The sequence below is a fragment of the Balaenoptera borealis genome (assembly GCF_965194805.1).
Source record: "Balaenoptera borealis genome assembly, chromosome: 11".
Lineage (NCBI taxonomy): Eukaryota > Metazoa > Chordata > Mammalia > Artiodactyla > Balaenopteridae > Balaenoptera > Balaenoptera borealis.
The window spans coordinates 72727200-72747554 of NC_138868.1; the positions used below are offsets into that span (position 1 = coordinate 72727200).

At 41.3% G+C, this 20355-nt stretch overlaps 1 long non-coding RNA gene and 1 pseudogene across 3 annotated transcripts; one reads left to right on the forward strand and one right to left on the reverse strand.

The window, feature by feature from the left end:
• Positions 1 to 458: 458 nt before the first annotated feature.
• On the reverse strand, positions 459 to 13720 carry LOC309604955. Of its 2 annotated transcripts, XR_014231169.1 has the most exons (3): positions 10155 to 13720; positions 3861 to 4000; positions 459 to 1584 (listed from the first exon to the last, which is right to left on the reverse strand). It is a non-coding gene; the product is annotated as an uncharacterized lncRNA (long non-coding RNA). The 2 variants fall into 2 exon arrangements; XR_014231170.1 differs by lacking the exon at positions 459 to 1584 and having other exon boundaries at positions 3678 to 4000.
• An 18-nt stretch (positions 13721 to 13738) lies between these two features.
• On the forward strand, positions 13739 to 16966 carry LOC309604900 (lysine-specific demethylase 4D pseudogene; annotated as a pseudogene). The gene has a single exon. The product of its transcript is annotated as a lysine-specific demethylase 4D pseudogene (transcript).
• Positions 16967 to 20355: the final 3389 nt, after the last annotated feature.

The window sequence follows — 20355 nt, forward strand, 5'->3', positions numbered from 1 at the left end:
TTAGAATCAATGAAACATGGTATATTAATGCATGTTGTCATAATTAAAAGAACTGTAGGAGGTAGGTTCTATCCTTATCCTCATTTTGTAGATGAGAAAACCGAGGCATAGGGAGGTCCCACAATGCACCCAGGATCACACAGCATTTGCACCCAGACAGTCGAACGCCAGGGCCCAGCTCATAACCACCACACTCTTCTCCCTGCAGATAAGGAAAGCCGAAAAAAAACAGTTTCAGAAAAGTTATTTTAAATGTTTCTCTGCATGAGGAGACTCAAAGTTACTCCTGTCTGCAGTTGTCCCCTAACATCTGGACCAATATCCCAAAGCTGAGCAATCCGGAAGTGCTCAGGAGTTCTATGGACCATGTGTCTGTTTTAGTGCACGCTCATGGGGTGAGAGTGCGCCTGTGGACACATGGCTCCTTCTATGAGGCCTGCAGTTCTCTAGCGTTACTTCTAGACACCATCCAGGGTGTAGCTTTGCTAGAAAGAAGACACTTCTGTCCACAGTTTCAGGACAGCGTGATTCAGTCTCCTGTTGGCTTGGGTGTCAACCACCACTTTGGACTCTGAGGCCTTCTGCTTCTCACTTGAGGGTTGAGCCTGGTATGCTTTCTTACGTTTAGTCATGATTAGGAAAATAAATCAGACATCCTTACCCAAATGGGAGCTACTCCTCAGCCTCCTTGCCTCTCCTCATAATCCAAATGGGGTTAATTTCCTCCTTACCCGTCAATTTCATACAAGTGTTTGACAATCAACAGAGAGGAGTGACAAAGAAGTAGCTTCAGGGACCTAGAAATTTAATCATTATTCCAGTATACAAGCCACAGTTTCACCATATCTCATTATTAAGTATGATTTTACCCCATTGCTACTGTCTTTCCAGAGCTACTTCTCCCCAGAGTAGCTTCAGCGACCCTTCCCTGCCCTCATAGCACATAGCTCTCTTAAAGAGCACTTCTCACACTGTATCGGAACTCCTTGTCTGTCTGTCTGTCTGTCTTCCCTACCTACTTCAAGTTCTGTGGTACAAAGTTCTGTATCTGTCTTGCCCTGAGCTAGAGGTGACACAGCATGAAGTCTACGTTACAGAACTCACTCGTGGCATGAAAGTTCCCCAGCGTTGCCCTTCCCTGTCTAAGGCAGAGCATCAGTTGACTTCTGCTTTCTTTTCTGGTTACCCATGGAGCCCTGCGAGGTGCTGGCATGAGAGAGGGACCAAGTCTAACCTCGTTCCTCCCTGAACACTCGGCATCTAGCCAGTGCTCATGGTAGATGTTTTTAAAACATTTAGAAAATGAATGAATGAACTAGAGCCATGAGACTCCAAATGAAATTTCATGGAAGGGTTTTTTTCCCTTTCTTTTATTCATTTATTTACTCACTGTATTGAATACTTACTGTATAGCAGGCACTATGTTTATGTCTGAGGGGGAAGGTAGCAGTTAGATACAGGGGAAATACTGGGATTAATAGGCACAGTCAGGGAATTCCCTGGTGGTCCAGTGATTAGGACTCCATGCTTCCACTGTAGGGGGACTGGGTTCGATCCCTGGTCAGGGAACTAAGATGCCAGAAGCTGCAAAAACAAAAGGCACAATCAGAAAGGGCCCTTAACATCAGGTAAGGCAGGAGGAGGGCAAGGGGTGAGTGAGGACACACTTGTTAGGAAGATGGATGACTTGAGGAACTAATGTTTAGCTGGATTGTGTTTAAGAAAAAAAAAAAGCTAAATGAAAGAGATGAAGGGATGGGATTACAAGGTGAGAATTCCAGGCCAAGGGAAGTATTTTATGATGCAAAGTCTCAGGGAAAAGAGAGAGCACTCTCTGTGGTAGAAACTGCAAGAAGTTGAATAGCACTGCTCAGAGGATAGACGGCCAGGTGGCACAGGCCCAGGTGAGGCCCAAGAGGGAGGGATCAGATCTCAGTGGTTTTGGGGGTCAGGTAGGGAGCAGGGTTTCATCCTAAGGCAAATGGGGAGAGATTGACGGGCTGTAAGAGTAGGATGATGTCATTAGATTTATTTTAGGAAGTCACTCCAGCTGCAGAATGGATTGGCAGGGATGAAGGGATGAAAAACTGGGTATGAGAGATGAGGTGGTGAGAACTGCAGGGCTGGAGAAGGGTCGATTTTGACTCATGTCTTCAAACAGCTTGGAACAGAATCAACCAAACCACTGAAATCCAAGTAGAGTGTCATTTTATTCCACATCAGCCATTATTCTTCCCCTTCAGGTCTTTGCTGACAGCTACCGACAGATGTTGGATTGGCATGGGTGTGAGTGCAGAGGCCTAAGAGGATCTGGTTTGAAACCTCGTCCCCAGGAGAAGAGCATCAGTGGCAAAGAAAAGGGACCAGAGGTGATCAAATGGAGACAGTGAATTATCGCTCATAAAGATGCTGTGAAAGACAGGCTTCCCCTAGAATGAGCTATCAGCAAAAACTTTAATTAGATCAAGGTACTCCCATGAGATACTGTGTTCTAGAATCTTGGGGTGAGGACGTTTGTAATTTGCAAAAGTAAACTCAATATCATCATATAACTTATCTTTGGAAAGCAGGCAAACAAAAAGAAGCTCTCTTGTTTGTACTATAGACTAAAAGGAACTAAAGTAGACAAAATCGCCCTGGCTGTGGGATGTGCAAATGTTCTGTGTTATGTGCGTGTTGGTCACTGACAGGGTCTGGGGAAAAACTAGAATTTGCCGAAGGGGGTGGGGGAGTAGTGGCAGAGATAGTTATGCTTATCAAAGGGGGGTGCAGGGATCAAGAAAGTTTGAAAAACAGTGAATTAAAATCATGTAGGGCTTCCCTGGTGGCGCAGTGGTTGAGAATCTGCCTGCCAATGCAGGGGACACGGGTTCGAGCCCTGGTCTGGGAAGATCCCACATGCCACGGAGCAACTGGGCCCGTGAGCCACAATTGCTGAGCCTGCGCGTCTGGAGCCTGTGCTCCGCAACAAGAGAGGCCGCGATGGTGAGAGGCCCGCGCACCGCGATGAAGGGTGGTCCCCACTTGCCATCAACTAGAGAAAGCCCTCACACAGAAACAAAGACTCAACACAGTCATAAATAAATAAATAAAAGAACGTGAATTTCTTTAAAAAAAAAAGGCAAACTGGGCTATTCATTTCAGTAACAGTCAAGTGGTCTTAGTTTGCATTCAATTTAAAAAATCATGTAAATGCTTTAGTCATAAAAACTGAGAATTTAATTTTATATTCTGCATATTCTCAAACACAACATAATTATCAAATTTGACATCTATTACTCCAGACTCTGTGGTGGCCAATGGGACCCAGAGACTAAGAAGGGACCACCCTGTTCCGCGAAGTACACGATCTAGTAGAGAAGACAGACAGAGGAATGATTAATACCCTTACATGACAAGCAGCATAATAGAGCATGTATAAAGAACATGAGAAAGAGAGGGATTGATTTCTAGTTGTTTAATTATGTTTAGAGTTGACAACATGAATCGACATTGGGGAACATGTATAATCCTAGATAGTAACATAAATATTAAAAAATCCCATGAAAACCATAATCCTCACAGCCTCCCATGGAGGACATGACAGAGGTGTACAAGGGTAAGGATGACCTGGCTGAGGGACAAGTACCTCGTGACCAGGGTCATCAACTCCAGATCAAAGGGGACTCCAAGTCTAGTTGTTACTGTGACATCACACTGTATGTGTCTTGTTTTTTTTTTTTAATTAACAAATAAATTTAGGTTTCATTTCAGGGCCCAAACATAGTCAACCTTTTCAGGTATTGAAGCCTCCAAGGAATTGGTTCTTAAGCTCTAAAATGTGCTCTTCTGACAATTTCTCTCCTATTATATAGGCTCACCTCATGGATTTGCTGTGACTTAGAGGAAAGGCCAGGCTTAGGAAGCAGACGGGCCTGGCTCAAATCTGGCTCAGGACTCACTGATTATGCCATCTTGGACAAGCATCTGAACGCTCTGGTCCAGTTCCCCACGTGGCACACTGAGGAAATAAGATTAAATAAGAAGATGTGAGTGAAGGCACCCTAGTAGGCACTCTGCTTCTGTCTCAACCACCACCCCACTCCAAGCTACCATCTCTCATCTGGATCTTTATACATGTTTTTCTTCATTCATTCTGGGCCACTCCAGTCTGCCCCTTTCTGCCCAGAAAGCAAATGTGATTGTGTCTCCACCATTGCAAGATCAAAAGCCTCAACATGATTTATAGAATATTTCTTTCCAACTGCAGGACATGAGCGATTCGTGGGTCATAGAAACAACTTTGTGGGTTGCCAGCAGCATATTTTTTAAAGGGGAACAAAATAGAACACAACAGAAACACTAGATTGCAATGTCAATTTTAAACGTAAAGATTATTACATGAAGCTTGCTTTCTCAATATGGGTCTGGGTTTTAGTATTTTCTGAGAGATGAAATAAGTGCACCTGTGAAACAAAAAGAGGACAATGGTGGGGGACAGGGAAGGAAGCTATGTACACTTGAAAAAGCTAAGGGGACAGAAATGAGCTGTTAAAAATTAGAATTTGATAGGAGAAATGAAAAAGACAATAGAAGTAAGTTTACAAGATAAAGATAAGAAAAAATTTCAGAAGGTAAAGCATAGTCATAAAGGGATAGAAAATTGGAAGAAGAAAAGACACAAAAATTGGAGGAACGGCCCATGAGGTCTGATATCCAAATACAGGAGTTAATGTACAGAGGGAGAAACTAGAGGAAGTTGTCAAAGAAGTAACTAAAAAGCTTTCATAAAACTAAAGAACCAGAATTTTGAGACGGAAAAAATTTAAGAGCACTGGGACAAAGAAAAGCTCTTATAAACTAATAGAGAGGAACACAGCACACTAGGCCTAGGAATCATGCTTACATCTCCCTTATTCCTCGTACCACACTCACAAAATAAAACAAGTTAATAAAACAAACCCACAACCCCAGTTAGAATTAAAGGTATAATTAAAATCAAAATTAAAAGTACAATTAACATATAAAAAGGGAAAACCCCATAAGAGAATATTTATCTGTCTCTGGATGGGCAAATAACTTTCTAACTTTGTAAACATAAAGGCCATGAAAGGCATTACAAAGGAAAAGGCCGACTCAACATTTTAATATATTAAACTGAAATATATGTGAAAAACATTTAAAATTAAAATTAAATATAAATTAAAGAAATGGCAAACTGGGAAAAATCTATGAACAGATTAAACAAAGGGTTTAATATGGAAAATATCCACATAACAAGTAAAATGTTCATATACTGTGTAAAATATGCAGAATAGTCACATAATATATAAAATGTTCATGTAAGTAGATGAGAAAAAACACTAGAACCATATTGGAGAAAAATGGGCAAAGGATATGAAGCAATACAAATGGCTAGCATTCATTGAAGAAAAACAAGTCAATCTTAGTTGTAATCTAAGAAGTATAAATTAAAACTTGAGCTACACTTTTTCACCAAAATTTTTCACAATAATTTTCTTACCAAATTATTAAAGATTTTTTTTCAGAGCAAAGTTAATGGTGAGGATGTAAAGTGATATGTTTCTGGAAAGTTTTGGCAATACATGTTAAGGATTTTAAATGTTTAACTCTTGCAATGCAGTAATTCCATTTCTAGTTATCTAATCCAAGGAATTTCATTATTTCACTAATATTTTACCAAATATACTGATCTAGGTACTGAAATATAGGATATTTATAAGGGATTAGTAATACTTGTGGAAAAGTAAAAACCAAAATAACTGTCCAATAATAGGGGGAAAGTTGAGTCACATATCACCATCCAATAAAATTTATTTAGCCATCAAATATGATGGTTATAATTATTTTCAATAAATGGTAAGTAGACTTTCTAATGTGAGAAGAAATTTATTAAACAGCATTTAGATACTAGCTGTCAGCAGAAACAATGGCTAATGTCTGAGGCATTCTGTCAACAATCCTCATTTGAAAGAATAGCTTTGAAATATGCACGGACCATGAAAGACAAGAAGGCTTTCCTGCTGTCCTGAAATTGTTGAGCAATCTGTACAATAAGCAATCTGGACAATGGCCACAGTGAGAGGACTTATTACACTTACTTCACTTCTTACCTTCCCCAGTTTAAAACACACACACACACACACACACACACACACACACACACACACACACACACACCCCAGGAAAGCTTAGAGGAATTATTTTTGAAAGACTCCTAATTTCCAGAAATCCATCAAGTCTAATCATTCTGATAAAAATTCTTTTCTGCAATTGTCAGAATTGTCAAGTTTCCTTAGAGGAAGAATTTCTGTGTTACTGGGGATACCAAGAATAAGGGTAAAATGGAAGAGTAACTGAAATGTAAGGGTACTTATTCTCAACTAGTACCTGTGGCTCCAATTGAAAGAAACATGGAGGCGGTTTCACAGTAAAAGCAACCATCTGAGACCTGTAGAGAAGACATTTGTCTGGAGCACTGAAGGATCACTGTAATTGTACCCAGCAAATTCTGAGAAGTTTGGATTTGAGCACAGAGTTACACTTACAGAATCAGAGTGTTTCCTTTGGATGCTCAATATCTGAAGATTAATGTGTATCTAGATTATTTATTTTATATAGATGGTAGCCCGGCCGCATACCTCCTAGGATCCTTAGAAATGTAAACAGGAAATCATTTAGTTTATAAAACAATACAGGGGACTTCCCTGGCAGTCCAGTGGTTGGGACTCTGTGCTTCCACTGCAGGGGGACGGGTTTGATCCCTGGTCAGGGAACGAAGATCCCACATGCCACGTGGCAAAGCCAACAAGAAGAAAAACAAAAGCAAATACTCAACTCAAGGCTTGCTTTAGTTGTCTATTAAGAATTCAATAAGAAATGAGGGCCTCTGTGATATTCATAATCAGCATTTTAGGGTTTATTAGGGGAAAGACCTTTAGCATGGGATTTAAATTTTTGACATTAATTTTCCTTGTAAATTGTTTCACTCTTCTGTTTTCATTTCTCTAGAGGAAGTTTTCATATAGAATGAAAAATTTGATTATATATTTATATAGTTTTAAATAAAATCATTATAGAAGAATTTTTAAGATTAAAAATTACAGTGAGATGGGGAGATTATCACATGATACAGGTGACGGGTACTTGTAGATCCTCAGGGTCTAGCTTGAGTGGTGACAGCTATAAGGAGGAGAGGTAGGCAAGCTGGATCCTTGGGTCCTTATATAAGGAAGGAGAGCACAGGAAGCCTCCCTGGGGTATACAGGTGTCCCTGGGGCCTCACAGTAGACTGTCGTGGGATCCCCTGACATCACCGACTCTATGTCTAGGGAGAGGGAGATGTAATAGCCAACGGTAACTAGGATACTGTATTCCCATCCTTAGAAAAAAAGATTTCTAAAGGACGAAGTTAATTTCAGGAGAGAGATGATCAATTTGTACTAAACAAGTTGGTTTTCACGGGCTCAGTGGCCAGTCAAGAAGGAAAAGCAAATCAGAAATGCAGGAGAAAGTCAGTGCTATTAGAGAAAGCTATGGCAATAAATAATATCTTTAAAGAGAGAGAGTGTGATACTAAAGAAATCCATGAACAGAAAAAGGAAATTGAAAGGGAGAAATAAAAAGAGTTAAAAGAGAGATGAGAATTGAGCTTTGAAATAAGACTGCATTTGTATAGTGGAAAAAGAAGTGGAACCAAGGAGAAAGAAAAGAACCGGAGAAGACTATCAGTACCCTAGAGGTCAGAGACATTTGAGGAGGAAGGAGGAGTTCCATGAATCAATGATGTAGAGAGATAAAGTGTAACCCATGGAGGCGCACTTGGGAGACAATGTGATGATTGACAGAGATCAATTTCAGTGGAGAAGTGGGGTCAGAATCAGAAGAGGAGAGAGATGAGGAAATGTTTTTGTAAAGGTAGATTATTTTTGCTTATGTTTTGACATGTTTGGTATTGAAAGGAAGGTAAGAGAAAGGATGTAGCTTAAATCAGGAAGCAGACTGATGACTGATGATTTAACTCTTTACAGAGGTGATAGTGATCATTTAATTAACCGTAGTTTTGGAATGCATGGGAGGTGTCAATTTAAGGAGTTTAAATGGCAAGATTAGCTCTGGAGAGGGGGAGTACCTTCTCTTCCCCTGAGATAGGAGAGTAGGGAGAAAGATGGGGTGTAACCAAGAGGAGAGAGACTGCAGTGTGCGCCAAATGATTTTAGATACTTATTTTTTAATAAAAAGTTTTGGAGTGTGCACCATATAGAGTACCAAGATCCCTTGGAAAATTTGATGATGAACAAGACCTAGACAATGCTCTCAAAGCAGTTTTATATGGAAGATAAGACAAGCACAAAAATAACTCTAGAGATTGAGAACACAAGCTATGAAGTTAAATATAAATTTTTCTACACCTCAGTTTCTTCCTCCATAAAATGGGAATACTGAGAGTACCAGCTATGTTTCAAGCATCCCATTCTCTTGCTAGCTTACATTTCCTAGGGTTCTAATACAAGTATTTCACCTAATGGAGACATTTAGCCCATGAATCGAGCACTGTTTCATTCTCCATCATTGCCCTCATGTTCTCATTTCCTTTTTTACCCAGGATAAATTTACTGGTCCATCATTTTAATCACTCTCTTATCCTTCCATCCAATCCATCAAGACACTTGTTCCTCTCTCCTTGAGATACACATGGCTGGAAAACCCGAACCCTGATGCAACCTTACTATTTGCTTTCTTCCCATCTTTTGGGTCCCCTTGTCAATGGTGGACAGTTACACAGAGTCATACAATATGAGTTCAGGAAACACATCAAGACCAAGGCACACATAGGCTCTGCATTTCCTCAGCGTCTACATGGAGAGGCATCCCATGTTGAGGAGGGTTTTGTTCTAGTGGAGGCCCCTTCCCCAGTGCTCTTCCTTCATATAGGGCTTTGAAGACAGCAACCTTATTAGGAAAGGGAGCTTCGGACTGCTTGGGGAATTAAGCGGCCTAGATATCATGCCAGCCGTTTACAGGAGCTCTCCGGGAAAGCCAGCAGCCCTGTACGTTAGAAGGCACCTGGGGACCTTGGGCCCTTTTGGATGCTATAGCCCTCCAGTCATGGAAGGAGTCTAGGCTAGCCTATTGTTCAGGCATCTTAGGATGAACATCTAGGGTCATGTTTGAACAATGCTTCTCCTTCATAACAATCTATCCCCAAGACCCTTGAGTGCTCATCAGGTGTTTCTGGAATAGGAAGAGAGAGATTATTTGACTTCCACCCAATCTTTAGAGGCTAAGTGAACTGCATTTGTCACACTCCCTCAAGGATGAACTAGATTGTCAACCACTTCCCCTCCCCACCATTTATTACCAACAAATTCTATAGAAACCTCGAGATTGTTTCTTTGATCCTTTGACATTAAAGTTGGAAAAAGAGAAGAGTGTTTTAATCCTCCATTACCTACCTTCTGCATGTTCCATGGTGCATGAGGCTCCAGGGCAGAGGTACACAGAGCTACTACCGCTCACTCAAAGGGCCCCTGCCACCAGTCTTCGGGTCTGCAGCAAACATTCCTTTGATGCACTCTTACAAAAGCTACCAGCAGGGGTCACAGAGAGCAAGCCCTTCCTTGGCTATTTTTTTGTCCCTGATCCCAGATCCAAAGGAGAAATGTTTTATGTTGAAGCCCAATTGTGCTGACCTCTTTGGGGAGAGGGGTGGTAGAGGATTGGGCCCCAGCCCCAGCTTCCTCTTGTCTTGAATGGACCCCAGATAAGATATAGGGACCTCTGGCACCTCTTGCAGACCATAGGAGATGTGGGGAGTTTCTATCACTTGGCACAATGGCAGGCAAGCTGATCTTTCGAAGTCTTATTGGGGAGACTACAGGGTGAGGAAGATGAAATGCCTTTGTTCTCTAAAGGCATTTGAGCTCTTCCTCACCGATTTCTGTAGCATGGTTTTCTTCTCCTCTCCCTGGTTCTTGTGCTGACCCAATACTAGTGGTGTTTAATGCCCTGACAACTGTGCTAGCTCCTCCCATTCTGGCAGCTTTCCCAGGGAGATCCCTCTGGACCTAAAAGGAACCTGAAATTTGTATAATATTTAGATCTCATTTATTTTCTTGTAAGAAATCTTAAAGGAAAAATTTCAGGTAAAATACCTGTGTTTCGTGGGCTGATAACTTTAAAAAGGAGGCCTTTTAGTAGACAGTTGGAAGAGCCAGTTGGATTCCATTGTGATGCAATCAGCAATGTTGGAGTTACCATGGCGCTGATGTGAGTATATCTGGAAGAGATACATGGGTACTGACCATCAGTTCAAGTTTCATTTGGAACTGTTTTGTTGAGAGAGTACCTGTTTTCCTGGAAGGAAAATCGTCTCTACTTTTATCCAAAGCAAGACAATCAGAGGAGAGTTCCCTGAAAAGGTGATGTTTGGGCTGAGGCTTGAGAGTTGCCTGGGTGCAAAGACCCTCAGACAAGAGTATACCGGCCTTTTTTGAGACACAGCCAGGAATGTGTTTGGAATGAGAGAGCAAGGAGCAGGGTAGAAAGGGGTGAGGTCAAGAGGTGATGGTGGGCCAGATCACTTAGGGACTTTTCGGATATTCGGAGGATTCTAAGTGGGGTGGAATAGGTGCGCCTGAAGTTTGAGGACAGGGGAAAGTGAGAGAGAATATTTGAATGGTGGAAATTAGGGGAGCTTAAGAGGATTAGGAAACAGTAATAAGGGAGCACTTGAAATTGGGTTAATGAGATAGTTTGCTTTGGTTATTTTTTTGTTTTCTTATTTGTACACATATATTTTCTGTCCTAAATCATAACTATTACATTTGCTCTACACAGTTCAAGTTGAAAGTGGAGTGTACATGGTGAGATTTATTTTTCACATTGTTTTCAATATGTTTTTTCTTTTCACACACACACACTGTATTTTATTTTTATAAGGGATAAATAAACTGACACCAAGCATTGTAAATGGATGACCACAACAAAAGCAACGATTGCAATTACCCAACACGAAACTCACTCATACTATGTCATAATATTGACATTCAGTCCAGCAATCCTCCACTGTAACAACTCCTTTACTTTGCAGTGGAAATTGATTTGTATATTTTTTGCCTCTGAGTCCTTGTGGGATTTCTTTTTTTTTTAATTCAAACAGAAAGTCACAAAAATTAAATCATCCTCATAAGTTGACTCAGTCCCACCTAATTAATTTTTTTTTCATCTTGATCTGTTGTTAGCACGTTTATGAATTCATCAGTTTTCCATGAGTGTTCTGAACATGCTTATTCATTCAGTTCAGCAGTATAGTCAGTTACCAGAACCTGTACTTGTCAGAGTCTTTTCCATGAATTTCTTGAAGATGAAACCCTTTTATAGGAACATTTTTGCAAAAGCATCAGAGTACACCCAGAAGTGTCTGTAAATGACAAAAGACTTGAAAATGACCACGGTTAAAGATTGGATGAAAGTTCATAATAATGCAATTGACAAGGAAATTTTGTTATTTCTGAGATATACATTTTAAAGTAATAACTAGAATTATGACTTATAACATTAGACCAGAAGATATAAGATTTCTGGAAATTTCATGTAATGTCTGAAACCTTTATATTAACATATTTCCATACAAATAACCCAAAGAAAGTTTAGTATTAGTTGTTTTTTGTTTGTTTGTTTGTTTATACTGCAGGTTCTTATTAGTCATCAATTTTATACACCTCAGTGCATACATGTCAATCCCAATCGCCCAATTCAGCACACCACCACCCACACCCCACCGCGGTTTTTCCCCCTTGGTGTCCATACGCTTGTTCTCTACATCTGTGTCTCAACTTCTGCCCTGCAAACCGGTTCATCTGTACCATTTCTCTAGATTCCACATACATGCGTTAATATACAATATTTGTTTTTCTCTTTCTGACTTACTTCACTCTGTATGACAGTCTCTAGATCCATCCACGTCTCAACAAATGACTCAATTTCGTTCCTTTTTATGGCTGAGTAATATTCTATTGTATATATGTACCACCACTTCTTTATCCATTTGTCTGTCGATGGGCATTGAGGTTGCTTCCGTGACCTGGCTATTGTAAATAGTGCTGCAATGAACATTGGGGTGCATGTATTTTTTCAATTATGGTTTTCTCTGTGCATATGCCCAGTAGTGGGAGTGCTGGATCATATGGTAATTCTATTTTTAGCTTCTTAAGGAAACTCTATACTCTTCTCCATAGTGGCTCTATCTATTTACATTCCCACCAACAGTGCAAGAGGGTTCCCTTTTCTCCACACCCTCTCCAGCATTTGTTGTTTGTAGATTTTCTAATGATGCCTATTCTAACTGGTGTGAGGTGATACCTCATTGTAGTTTTGATTTGCATTTCTCTAATAATTAGTGATATTGAGCAGCTTTTCATGCTGATGCATCTCTTTTTCCTAACTTTAATGAGAATGTTACTTTTGTTTCACTGTTAAGAATGATCATTGCTATTTTTTACCTTGAAATTCTTTATCTTACAAAAAAAAAGTTTCTCTTGATGCTTTGCAAGTAAGAATTTTAAAATCATGAATGGATTTTCCATTTCATCAAATGCTTTTTTGGTACCTATAAGATGATGATATTTTTCATTTACTTTGTTAATATTCTGAATTATATCATTAAATTTTCCAATGTTCAATCATACTTGCCTTCTATTTGGTCATGATGTATTATTCTTTTACTATCTTGCTGCATTTCATTGGATAACATTCCATTTTATGCTTTCCTCTATGCTTATAAACAAAAATGGCCTGTAGCTTTATTTTTTATTGTCCTTTTTTCGTTTGGCTATCAGAGAGCAGAATAGCCTCATCTGAGTAGCTTTCCAACTTTTTCTATACTCTGAAGCAATTTGCACAATAAGAGTTAACTGTTTCTTGAAAGTTTTCTAGATTCACATGCAAAATGATGTGTCTCCTGGACTTTCAGGGGTCATACTTTGAACCAGCTTCTTATACTGGGGTGTTATTCAAGCTTTCTGGTGTTTCTTGCATCCATTTTGGATATGTTTCCTCTCCAGAAATTTATTCTTTTCTCTTATCTTTTGAAAGTGTTGCTGTCAAGTTTCTTCTAAGATTCTCTTTCGAGATTTTAAAAATTCTTTTGTGCACTATTTCATTCCTAGTGGTTTATTTTCCCCTTCTTTCTTATGCTCAGTTATGCCCATGGTGTATTGCTATCATTAATTTCTTCCAAGAATATTTTTGGTCATCAGTGTTCTGTCTTGTATGTGTTTTCTTTCGTTAATTTTGTCTTTATTCTTTGTTATTTTTTTACTCCTACCCCTTCTTTCTCTTCTTCTATTTTATAGTTTCTTCAATTGAATGTTTAGTTCATATATTTTCAATCACCCTTCTTTTTCCTTTTGGTACAATGAAAGATATCATTCTATTTTAATGCTTTTCACCCTAAACTATAATTTTAAATTTATTTAAATAATTTAAATAAATTTTAAAAAATTGATTTCATAGAAATTTGTGAAAATCATCATAACTTGAAGAATTATGACAATGAGTCATTCTGATGGCTGTGTAACCAGTACCTGGGTTCAGAACAGAATATTCACATTATTCTAGAGACTTCCTCACAGCCCCACTCACAACCTCTCTCTTTCAAAAAGGTAACCACTACTCTGACTTCTAACATAGATTATGTTGGTACCAAAAAATATCATCATCTTATAGGTAGTTTTTATCTTTATATAAATGGAAGCATAGAATAGGTCTTCTTTTGAGTCTGGATAATTTTGCTCAGTATTATGTTTATAGAATTATTCTTTAATTTTCATGTAGTTTTTGTTGATCTCATTCCTGTATTGTATTCCATTGTATGAATATACTACAATGTACTTATCCATTCTAATGTTGACTGGCATTTGAGTTGTTTCCAGTGTTTGACTACTGAAATCATGTTGTTCTGAACATTCTTGGACTTGACTTTCATTGCACAGACATACACATATCCTAGGCATGAATCATAGCACATGGGTAAGTTCAATTTTAGTGGATACTGTCCAAATAGGTTTTCAAAGTGAATGTAATGATTTCCGTTCTCCTTACTAGAGTACAAGAATTTCCATTGTTCACAACAACACCATTTCTTGTATTGTCAAACTTATGAAATTTTCGCCTTTATTTGAATATGCAATTAAAGCCCATGGTGGTGTTTTCTTTGTGGTTCCCTTGTAACTATTTCCAACCATCAGTTTTCAACCTGTCTCTATTCTTTTTCTTTTTAGGTTTTGCTTTCAATTCTGCCCTGAAGACACTGCATTTGGGATACCCAGCCAGGGCTGGGTGATTCACTAGATCTCAAGAGGACAGAGCCAAGTGTCAACCAAGGACATCACAGACTTGCAGGCTCAGCCGGCATCAGTCCTGAGCAAGGCTTCTGCCCAGCGTGGAGTCCCCTGGAGAATCAGCAAGCCTAAGAAATATTATCAACTCATTGCATTAAAGTCTACTGCGGGCTCCTGCTGATATACTCCAACCCATTTTTGAAAAAGTAGTGTTTTCCAGCATCCTCACCTGCCCAGAACATACATCAGAACTTGGGAGGTTCCTGCTTATTAATGAAAGCTATGAAGTCTAAGTCCAACTGGGCCCAGAACCCAAGTTGTAGAATAATGGTATTTCATCCAACCAGAGAAGAGTTTAATGATTTCGATAAATACATTGCTTATATGGAATCCCAAGGTGCACACCGAGCAGGCGTGGCGAAGATCATTCCACCCAAGGACTGGAAAGCCAGACAGACCTATGATGATATCAATGACATCTTAATAGCCGCTCCCCTCCAGCAGGTGACTTCTGGGCAGGCAGGTGTGTTTACTCAATACCACAAAAAGAAGAAAGCCATGACCGTGGGTGAGTACCACCACTTAGCAAATAGTGAAAAACACCGGACTCCACCACACTTTGATTTTAAGGACCTGGAGCGAAAATATTGGAAAACACGCCTCTATGATTCACCAGTATATGGTGCGGACGTGAGTGGCTCCTTATTCGATCAAAGCACGGAGCAGTGGAACCTTGGACACCTGGGAACCATTCAGGACCTGCTGGAGCAGGAGTGCGGAGTGGTCATCGAGGGCGTCAACACCCCCTACCTGTACTTCGGCATGTGGAAGACCGCCTTCGCCTGGCACACGGAGGACATGGACCTTTACAGCATCAACTACCTGCACTTCGGGGAGCCCAAGACTTGGTACGCGGTGCCCCCGGAGCACGGCCGGCGCCTGGAACGCCTGGCCAGGCAGCTTTTCCCGGGCAGCGCGCGGGGCTGTGACGCCTTCCTGCGGCACAAGGTGGCTCTCATCTCGCCCACGGTCCTCAAGGACAACGGCATCCCCTTCGATCGGGTCACTCAGGAAGCTGGGGAGTTCATCGTGACCTTTCCCTATGGCTACCACTCTGGCTTCAACCATGGCTTCAACTGCGCGGAAGCCATCAATTTCGCCTGCCCGCGCTGGATCGATTATGGCAAAGCGGCCTCGCAGTGCAGCTGCGGGGAGGCCCGGGTCGCCTTCTCCATGGACGCCTTCGTGCGCATCCTGCAACCGGAGCGCTACGAGCTGTGGAAACGCGGGCAGGAGCGGACCGTGGTGGACCACACGCAGCCCACGGCGCCCGACAGCCAGGTCCTGAACGCCTGGAGGGAGGTCCGCGCGTCCCTGGGAGCCGCTCTCGGCCAGAGGCACCACCTGCCCCGCCGCGCTCTGCGCCCCCGTAGGGCTGTAGCCGCGGGCGCTGGGACCAGCCACCGAGTCCCTGTGCGTGCTGGGTGCCGGCGCCCCTCGCCGGCCCGGGGTTCTTGCTCTGACGCCCAGTTCGGGGCTGCGGCCACCAGCACCTCCGGCGAGCCCGGCCCGACCCAGCCGCCGACCCCAGGTCCATCCGCCCCGGATCGCCACCCAGCTGGAAGATGTGGCCCTCGTCGTCGTCCTTGGGAACAGGGCCCTCAGGAGCCAGCTGCTCCCCCCAGGGCTAAGAGGAGGCTTTCGTTAGACACAGATCAGGACCCAGAGGCTCCGCCCCTGCCTGTGGAGGCACCCTCGCCGGACAGCGCCGCCCCGCTCAGCCCTGGGCTCCAGCATCCCGCCACGGCTTCTGGCTGTGGTTGTGGCCCCGTCCCCTAAGCCCAGGGGATGCCTTTCTACCCCACTGCTCCTGCGTGGGGATCCTTTGAGACTGGTCATATTTACATTTCAGAGCTTTGGGTATTTGCAGGTCACTAGTCTTGCGTGAGAGTGCCTCCTGTGCTGCCGCTGGACGTGCTGGGTCTGTGGTGTTTACCAAATTCTCCAAAGTTTGTTCTTCCTTCCAGACCCTGGAATGCTTGGACACCGCTAACTCCTGTGTCACAAACTGAGGTTTCATGCACTGGACACTCTAGTGGCTCTGGGAACTAGGTCCTGCTGAGGTCGCCAGAGCCCAATCTACCTCACACTCCCATCCTGTGGGCCAGCTCTGGACGCTGCTGAACTTCTAAAGAACCCTGGGCTTTGATTACCCTCCAGTCTCTCTCCTTTTCCTCTTCCCCCTTCTCTTCCCACTTTTCTTGCCAAACTAGGTCCTTTTGACCAATTAGGTCAGTAGAGACTAAGATAATAATTGATAATCTTTCTGAGTCTTTGATGTATTGAAAATATGTACTCTGCCAGTATGGTAACTAGAATGTTAAAATCTGAGTTTATTAAATATATTAAAAGTAACCAGAATGTTAAAATCTGACTTTATTTTCTGTGTTGTTCAGTCAGTCAACGGAGAGGTGGTCGTTTTTTCTGCACTTTTCTTAATAATTGTATCAAAACATTTCAAGCAAAACTTATTTTTCTGAGCTTGTTGCCTTGTGTGATGTTGGTGAGTGAGTTTGGGGTTGATTGTTGGGTTCCAGCTGGCTGGCTGGGTTGGGGGGTTTTGTTTGCAGGCCTATCTAAAGAATGACTTGGTGGAAATCACCTGGCACTTGGCTGATCCAAGTTGCTAGGAGAGATGAGCAAACAGAGGACAAAAAGTGCCAGCATGTGAAAATCTTCTCTGCAAGTCTCCACTGCCTTCTCAATGCTGTATGTATATTTCACATGGTTAGGTCATTGATACATCCCAAGAAACAAATCCACAAATAAAGGAACAAGACAATTTCAAGTGGGCATATGTTCTGTGAAGAGATTAAAGGGGATGGGATGCTAGTGCAGAATGGGCAGTGTGGTTCCGGTGGGCAGGGAATACTTCATAGAGCAGGAGACCTTTCTGAGTCCCAAATGACAAGAAGGAAGGTCCAGAGCTGATTTCCACTAGGATGAAACAGCAAGTGTAACAGCCCTGACATAGAGCTTGGTGTTCTTGTGTGGATAGAGAGAAAGCTCATTTGTGTCTGGGGCACTGAGAAGGGAGAGGCAGGGTCCAGGGTATGCAGGACCTTGTAGCTCATGTGAAATATTTGAGTTTTTTTCAACTTGAAATGAGAAGGCATTGGAAGTTTAAAACAGCACTTGACATGATATACTTTACATATCTAACTAATCACCTTAATTGTTCTGTGGACCCCTTGGGGGCAGGAGAAGTAGTTAGTTAGAACACCTAAGTAATGCAGGTGAGAATTGATGGTTACTGACTTAGGCCATAGTGTTGAAGATGCACAGAAGTGGCCAAACTCAGAATCAATTTTGGAAATTGAAAATGATAGTTTGATGCAGAAGGAAACACTTCAGAGAATCAAACCACATCTCTCTTCCCTCCAGCTCTCCCCTACAGAAGTTCAGTAAGATTCTGGAATTTGAAGCACCATGTAAAACTAAAGGCAGGAGTAATGAAAAAGTTAGACTTGTTTGAAGTTCTGATTGAGGAGTAGCAAAAGCCCACATCTCATCCCTATCACCATGCAGCTAGGCAACTGTGTGGTAGTATATTCTGTGGAAAACTGAAGCTGAGAGACTGAACTCAGGATCCTCAGTGGAGGATGGCAGTGAGATGCTTGGCTGGAAAGATGATTAAGCCCTGTATTGAGAGGGTGGAACCGCATGATGGAAGCAGACTGGAATTACTGGGAAGGCAGCAGCCCTGGAGAGCAAGTGCACCATAGTAGATCTCATATGAGCAAGGAGTAAACGTTCATGTGGTAAGGAACTGAGATCTTGAGGGCTTTTGGTCCTTTCATTTAGGTCAGTTGTGGATATGGCAGTGCAGAGAAATAAGGGAACTCTGAAAAGTCTCTGTGAAGACAGTAGCCTGGCTCATATTGCCATTTTAAATTTTAGAAACTGAAATTTTCCTTGTTATATTTCAGGGATATCACAATCTCTTCCCGGCAGATACACGCTCCAAATAGCCTAGGATAACAAAATTGGGGGTTTTGAAGGCCAAGAAACAAAAATAAATTTCAGAGAATATTTCTTCCACTAAACTCCTTATGTTTTTCACTCACTTTTATACTTGAAACAAAATTTCCTTTGCCTAATAAAGAGTAGCAATGTTAAAAATACAGTTTAGGTTTACCAGTATACTGGTTCCTAAATTAGTCTTCTTGACCTAAGGAGGCATTTCTCAAAAGAAGATATACAAATGGCCAACAGACCCATGAAAAGATGCTCAACATCGCTAATTATTAGAGAAATGCAAATCAAAACCACAGAGAGGTGTCACTTCACACCTGTCAGAATGGCCATCATCAAAAAGTCTACAAATAATAAATGCTGGACAGGGTGTGGATGAAAGGGAACCCTCTTACACTTTTGGTGGGAATGCAAATTGGTTCAGCCACTATGGAAAACTGTATGGAGGTTGCTTAAAAAAACTAAAAATAGAGCTACCATATGATCCAACAATCCCATTCCTAGGCGTATATCCGGGAAAGACGAAAACTCTAATTCGAAAAGATACATGCACCCCAGTGTTCACAGCAGCCCTATTTACAATAGCCAAGACATGGAAACACACCAAGGGCCATCAACAGATGATTGGTTTAAGAAGAAGTGGTATATACATACCATGGAATATTACTCAGCCACAAAAAGATGATATATTGCCACTTGCAGCAGCATAGATGGACCTAGAGAATGTCATACTAAGTGAAGTAAGACAGAAAAAGACAAATATATCACTTACCTGTGTAATCTAAAAAACAATACAAGTGAATCTATATACAAAACAGAAACAGACTCAAAGACAGAGAAAACAAACTTGTGGTTAGCTAAGGGGAAAAGGAGCAGGGGAGGGATAAATTAGGTGTATGGGATTAACAGATACACACTATTGTACAGAAAACAGATAAGCAATAAGGATTTGTAAAAAAAAAACCAAAACAAACAAAAACAAAACAAAAAAACCCACAAGGATTTGCTATATAGCACAGGGAAGTGTATTCAATATCTTATAATAAGCTATTATGAAAAATAATCTGAAAAAATATGTATATAACAATCACTTTTCTGTACACCTGCAACTAACAAAATATTGCAAATCAACTATATTTCCATTATAAAATGATTAGTCTTCTTGAAAGGATCAGGAGCTGAGGGTGGTAATGAAGGGGGTTCATCAAGCAATTCTATTAAAAATTCTATTTTATTTCAAGGCAAGTGACACACTCAATTTGGATACTCACAATCTGGACCACTCTTCTCAAGAAAAGATGCCCAGATCCAGCTGTTCTTCCATGTCCAGTAAGTTGTTGCTATACTTAATCTTGGAAAAGCAAGGGACATTGACAATGACAGTTAAATAAAGGCAAGGATAGAGCCACCTTTGTTCTCACTGCCACGATCTCTCCTAGGCCTCTCTCCACTTCTGAGAAATAACAATCACGAGTCCAGTGTATATTCATCAAGTTTGGAGACAAAAGGCTACGAAACGGAAAGGAGTATGTTGTGTGGTTTAAACAACATACCCCCACCATCACCTTTTAAAAAAGTCAATATTACAGTATCAAGATCTAAAGACTTTCCTATCTATAGTCCCTAGTTAGTTCAACGAAGTCCACTAGATCTGTGTAATTTATTTTATTTTATTCGTTCTGGTGCTGATGGACAATAGGGTTATTTGCAAATCTTTGTTATTTCAAAGTATGCTTCACAGAACAGCTTTGTATATAGGATTTCTGGGTTGTATTTATGTTCACTTTTAACTTTTTAGGAAAAGCCACCTTGCCCTCCAATTTCCAGCTCTATTGGTAGTGTGGGAGAGTTCTGGTTTCTCCCGATCTTGACCCACGGTTTTATATTGTCAGACCGAATCGAAATGGGCAGAGAACAGCTTCTCAGATTGCTAGTGATCCTGCACATCTTCTTGTATTTATTGGCCATTTGGATTTCC